General features: G+C 38.6%; 1 pseudogene; it reads right to left on the bottom strand.

Moving 5' to 3' along the window:
• Positions 1-6,035: 6,035 nt before the first annotated feature.
• Positions 6,036-6,446, bottom strand: LOC114084977 (acylphosphatase-1 pseudogene; annotated as a pseudogene).
• Between the last annotated feature and the right edge of the window lie 219 nt (positions 6,447-6,665).

Raw genomic sequence — 6,665 nt, 5'->3', positions numbered from 1 at the left:
GCCAGCTATGCCCTAGTTCCCCCAGAGTCTTGGAGAGACCTCTTCCCAGCCTCCCCATCCCCCACATTTTAACCAAAAGAAGCCCTATATTTTCTGGATGCCCTTAGACTACAACTTGCTTTTTACCTACAGCACTCAAGGCTTGTGGCTCAGTGGTAGAGCACTTGCCTAGCATGTGTGAGGCACTGAGTTCGATTCTCAGTACCACATATAAATGAATAAAATAAAGGTAAATCAACAACTAAAAATATATATTAACTTTTTTTTTTTTTTAGGGCTAGGGATATAGCTCAGTTGGAAGAGTGCTTGCCTTGCATGCACAGGCCCTGGGTTCAATACCCAGCACCACCAACACACACACACACAAAAAAAAAAAAAAATTAAAAAGAGTGAAATGCCCACTGAGTGGCCCCCAGGCTGGGACATGGGGGCAGATAGCTCTGACTTGGTAACCTGCGACTCGGTCTGGGTTTCTACTCACTTCTACAAAGTACCAGCAGAGACAGTCACCAACTCTGTAAAGATAAAGGAGAAGAGAGGGCTTTTCCGAAGAAAAGCATACTACCCAGTGAAAGTAGGGAAGGTCTGGAATAAATCCTGGCTGAACAATTTACATGCTTTGTGGCCTTGGTCAACCTCCCTAGGGCAAAGTTTCCTCATCTGTAAAGTGGGAACCAGAGTGACTATCCTGTGACGATCCTGAGGACTCACTGAGATAGTGACCATGAAAAATACAGCAAGTGTCTGATACATAGTAGGTGTTCAAAAGCTTGTAGCTGCTGCTGCTGCTATTATGATTAACGGGCCTATATTGCAAAACAGTACACAAACGTGAATTCTACAAAAGGGACGTTTGATTTCAATACTCAGGAAAATTTGAAAAATAATTTTTAAATTATTAAAGTGCATGTGTAAGCATTTTGATAATAATGACCATTTGGGGCTGGGGTTGTGGCTCAGAGGTACAGCGCTTACCTAGCATGAGTGAGGCACTGGGTTTTGATCCTCAGTACCACATAAAAACAAAAATACAGATATTGTGTCTACCTACAACTAAAAAACAAATATTTTTAAAAAATGACCATTTTTTCCCTGTACCTGGTAATATGCAAATCGTCTGAGTAGAGAAACTACTCCCTAAAATAACAAATAAAACATCAAAACTTGTCTGTATTAGTCAGATACAGTAATGGAAACATTACTGTAACAAAACTCCTGAGATAATTAACTTATAAACAGTTAAGCTTAGCTGGGTGCCATGAATCCCAGCAGCTCAGGAGGCTGAGGCAGGATGATTTCAAATTCAAAGCCAGCCTCAGGAACTTAGAGAGGCCCTAAGCAACTCAGTGAGACCCTGTCTCTAAATAAAATATAAAAAAGGGATGGTGACGTGGCTCAGTGGTTAAGTGCCCCTGGGTTCAATCCTTGGTGAGAGAGAGAGCAGCTTATGATAACTCACAGTTTTGGAGATTTCAGTCTATGGTCAGTTGGATCTGTGGTTAGGCAGCACATCATGGCAGAGGTGTGTAGTGGAGGAAAACCATTCACCCATGGCTGGGAATGAAGGGTCTGGAGTCCCATTATCTCCTTCGAGGACACACCCTCAAATGACCTAAAGCCTCATACTAGGACATAGCTCTTCAAGTATCTACTGACTCTTAATTGTGCCAAACTGGGAACCAAGCATTTAACATGTGGGCCATTGGGGAACATTCCAGATTCAAACTGTAAGCAAAAATAACCAAAACAGTCTTGGCACCATAATGAAAGCACAAACAATAGGAACGGGAGCAGACTTCATGGATCAGCAATGCTTTTTATTCAGTAGTGGAGTCAGGCATTGGAGGGGCTCACTTTCTGGTAGAAAATGGCCCCTTTAGGGCTGAGGGTGTAGCTCAGTGGCAGACAGCTTGCCAAGCATGTGTGAGGCACTGGGTTCAATTCTCAGCACTGCATATAAGTAAATAAAATAAAGGTCCATTGGCAACTAAAAAAATTAAAAAGAAAAAGAAAGAAAGAAAATGGCCCCTGATTACAGGAGAGGTAAGGGTTTATATAAGTTACATTGGGAGGCGACCTAGTCTTTGAAGACTTTAACAGTTCATGGGCAAAAGGTTGCAAACATCTGGAATTTGTTTTTACTAGGCACGGGTTTTTATTAGGCAGTGTTTTTACAAGGCAGTGATGGAGGGTTCAGAGTTCAGGGACCAGTGCTCAAGTGACCTTCAGGGGTCATTGTATTGTCACAGGGACAAGATTGATGTGTAGTTTCACTGTCACTGGGAGAGAATTTACTTGGGAAAGGATCCATCTTCCCAGGGACTGCTATCTTTGGATTGATAGTTATCTCCTTTCCAGGGTTTGTGTTTTGTCATTGAGAAATTATTTATTGGAAGGATCAAAGTTTTGGCTTCTCTCTGCTCCCTCCTTGTGGATCACACACTATCTTTCAGTGTGTGGGAGGTTATGTTATCATTTCCAAATCCTTCACAAACTATATAATGTTAAAGCACAAACTGGAGGTTTTGTTGTTACTGTTGTTGTGTATTTTTTTTAAGTTTGTTTGTTTGTTTTAAGACAGGGTCTTGTTGCATTGCTAAGGCTGACCTCCTTCCTCAGCCTCCTGAGTAGCTGGGATTATAGGCGTGGCCACCATGCTCAACCCAACTGGTGCTATATAAGCGAGTCATTCAGAAACCAGAATAACAATAGAGCAGGATCCTTCAGGGTATGCCTATAGGAGAGTCCATGCTCTCCTGAAGGTCTGAGTGATAGATGTTCATGTTGTCAGGTAACTCCTAGGCACTGTTGTATTTTATATTCTTACTTTTTGGTGAAAGTGAGGACTGGGGGATTGAACCCAGGAGCATTTTACCACTGAGCTATATCCTCAGCTCTTTTCATTTATTATTTTTATTTTTATTTATTTATTGGTACCAGGGACTGAACCCAGGGTCACTTTACCACTGAGCCACATCCCAGCCCTTTTTATTTCTTATTTTGAGACAGGGTCTCACTAGGTTGCTTACAGCCTTACAGACCTATCAAAAATCTCCGTGATAAGGCAATCTTGTACTGGTTTTTCCTCATTCTTTGTTTCTTTCTGTCCATTTTTCACTCTTGCTCCTTGAGATCACTTCCCAAATTAATTACATGAAACTTTTGCCTGAGGCTTTGCTTTTAGGGGAATGAAAAGAAATCAGGAAAGGGGAGAAAAGGCCTCAGATCTGACCCCAGAAAAGAGGTTATCAAAGATATCTCCCCTCTTGCCCCTAGACACCTGGCAGAGGTAAACAAAAATCCTCTGTGGAAGAATCTATTTTAAACACAGATTCAAAGAATTCTCACAAAGAATTATAAGAAACATGAGCTCATAATAAAAGATCAATAAGCTCATGAGGAAATAAACCACAGAGTACATGAATTAGTTGAAACAACGAATGACAAGACCTGCAAATACCACATAAAGTAGAATGATGAGACAGAATAGAAAAGAAAGTATTTTATTTTTTTTTTATTTTTTAAAATTTATTTTTCAAGTATCGGCGGACACAACATCTTTGTTTGTATGTGGTACATGAGGATCGAACCCGGGCCGCACGCAAGCAGGCTACCACTTGAGCCACATCCCCAGCCCCAAGAAAGTATTTTAATATGTTTATAAAGAAGTGAAAGAGGATGCTGAAAATATGAAGACAGAAAAAGAAACTAATAAAATTAGGTAGGCATATTTGAAGATAAACCAGACAAAATTCCTAGAAATGACACTGAAGTAATTAAAATTAAAACCTTCAAAAGAGAAGTCAAAAAACAAAATAGACAAAGTTGAAGAGAGAATAGTAAATTGAAATGTAAAGTTTAAGGAATTACAAGAATTCAGCAAAAAAGATTTTAAAAAAAGATGATCTATGAAAGAGAAGTTAAGAGGCATGGAAAAAAATTCAACATTTATTCATGATAAAACCTCTCAGTAAACTAAGAATTGAATAGAACTTCCTCAACTCAATGAAAGTCAGTTACAAAACAAAACAAACAAAAAACCCCAACAACAACAATCCTATATCTATTGTCATATTTCTAGTAAAAGACTGAATGCTTTCACTCACGTTCAGGAACAAGCATAGATGTCCACTCTCACCACTCTACTCAGCATTTACTGGAAGTCCTAAACAGTGCCTAAGTCAAGAACAATAAATGAAAGGGCTGACAGAGTGTAAGGGAAGAAACAAGACAGTCTCTGCTCCTTAAAACCTCAAAGGACGAGGCAGGGAACCACCATATGGGCATAGCTATGCCACTGCTTGGTATTGATCCTGAAGAATTAAAGTCATCACACTGATACACGCTACCCATGTTTATAGCAGCACAATTCACAATAGCCAAACTATGGTACCAGCCCAAGTGTCCACCAATGGATAAATGGATAAAGAAGATGTGGTATACATATACAATGGAGTTTAACTCAGTCATGAAGAAAATAAAATTATGTCATTTGTAGGAAAATGGATGGATCTAGAGACTATTATGGTAAGTAAAATAAGCCAATCTCAAAAGGTCAGGAGTTGTATGTTTTCTCTCATATGGAAGCTAGACAGGAAAAAGGAAAAGAAGGGTGTGTGTCAGGTGGAGGGGGCAAGGATCTGATGAAAAACAAAGGGAAATGGGTAGAGGAAAGGGACCAGACAGTAAGATGTGGGGAAGGAAGGGGCAAGTGCTGGGGAATGATATTGGCCAAATTATATTGGTATAATATATACACCTACAAACATGAAACAACAAATCCCATCATTATGTGTAACTACAATGCACTAATTTTAAAAAGTGGAAAGAGAAAAAGAAAGGCTATTTCTGCTAGCAGAACATATAATTGTCTACATAGAAAATCACAAAGACTCTAAAAAAAGCTACCATAATAAATGACCTTAGCAAGGTTACAGGATACAAGGTCAACACAGAAAAACAAATCAATTATATTCCTACAGATTAGCAATGAACAACTAAAATGAAAAATTTTAGCTGGGCATGAAGCTGCATGCCTATAATACCACCTACTTGGAAGGCTGTGGCAGGAGGATCTCAAGTTTTAGGCCAACCCTGGGCAATTTAGTAAGACCCTGTCTTAAAATTCAAAAATAAAATAAAAAAGGCTGGGGATGTAGCTCCATGGTAGAGTGCTTGCCTAGCATACATGTGGCCCTAGTTTCAATTCCCAGTACAATGAAAAAATGAAATAAATAAATAAAATGGGGGACTGGGGTTATATAGCTCAGTGGCAGAGCACGCCTAGCATGTGTGAGGCCCTGGGTTCAATCCTCAGCACCACATAAAAACAAAGAAATAAAATAAAGGTATTGTGTCCATCTACGATTAAAAAAATTTCCTAAAAAATAATAAAGAAAGGGGCTGGGGCTATAGCTCAGTGGCAGAGCACTTGCCTATCATGCATAAGGCACTGGGGTTTGATTCTTAGCACCACATAAAAATGAAAAAACAAAGCAAAACAATAAAATAAAATAAAAGCATTCTGACCATCTATAACTATACTAAAAAAGCCTGATTTAAAAAGATAATAATAATAAATAAAATGGAAAATTAAAAATAATACCAATTACAATGGCATAAAGAACATGAAATACTTTGTACAAATTTAATAAAACACTTAAGATCGGTATGCTAAAACAACAAAATATTGACTAAAAGATATCTACATAGTATTTGTGGATTGGAAAATTTGTTGGAAAATTTGTATTTATTTTATTTATTTATTTATTTGGTACCAGGGATTAAACCCAGGGGTGCCTAAACACGGAACCACATCCCCACATCCCCAGCCCTTTTTATTTATTTATTTTTTTTTCTAGTGTGTTTTTGTTCGTTAGAATTGTGTAAAGTTGTATTATATCACACATGTAACATGCAGTACTAAATATCTGACATAAAAATAACTGATTCTAATATTTAACACAGAATAGTTCTATCTCTATTAATAATAAAACCAAAACTGAGTTTTTCTTGGAAAATTGAAATTCAGGCCATTATTTCACAACTTGGAAATCAGAGTAATCCAACTTCAAGATGACTTTCTCATTGTTGAAATTTGCTCTGTCAGTGTATGATATGGGACTTCCTCTTATCTCAAGCCATCCCTGCATGCATACACCTTGGAGATGGGACATTGCAATCATCCTTGCACTGTGCCTGGGTCAGTGTTCTGGACCCAGTCTACCAATCCTAGCTTTGTACCCTCAGCCTGAGTGTACTTGCAGAAAAACACCCCTTACACCTTCCCAAAAATGTCATAATCCATTGATATCAAGGTGTTCCCTTCTGCCATGCTCAAACCTTCTTTGTTCCCCCAACAGTGGGCCGAATCACACTGGTGGCCACCAAGTCAACCACCCACAGTCATGAAAATGGCCGCTCCCAGAAATCTTTTTTTTTTTTTTTTTGCAGTTGTAGACGGACAGAATGCCTTTATTTTATTTGTTTATTTTTATGTGATGCTGAGGATAATAATAAATAAAATGGAAAATTAAAAAATAATACCACTTACAATGGCATAAAGAACCCAGCACCTCACACATGCTAGGCAAGTGCTCTACCACTGAGCCACAGCCCCAGCCCTCCCAGAAGTCTTTATTATGTTTTATTTTGAGACAAGGTCT

The sequence above is a fragment of the Marmota flaviventris genome, chromosome 2 (assembly GCF_047511675.1).
Source record: "Marmota flaviventris isolate mMarFla1 chromosome 2, mMarFla1.hap1, whole genome shotgun sequence".
Lineage (NCBI taxonomy): Eukaryota > Metazoa > Chordata > Mammalia > Rodentia > Sciuridae > Marmota > Marmota flaviventris.
This window is presented reverse-complemented; position numbering and strand designations above follow the sequence as displayed.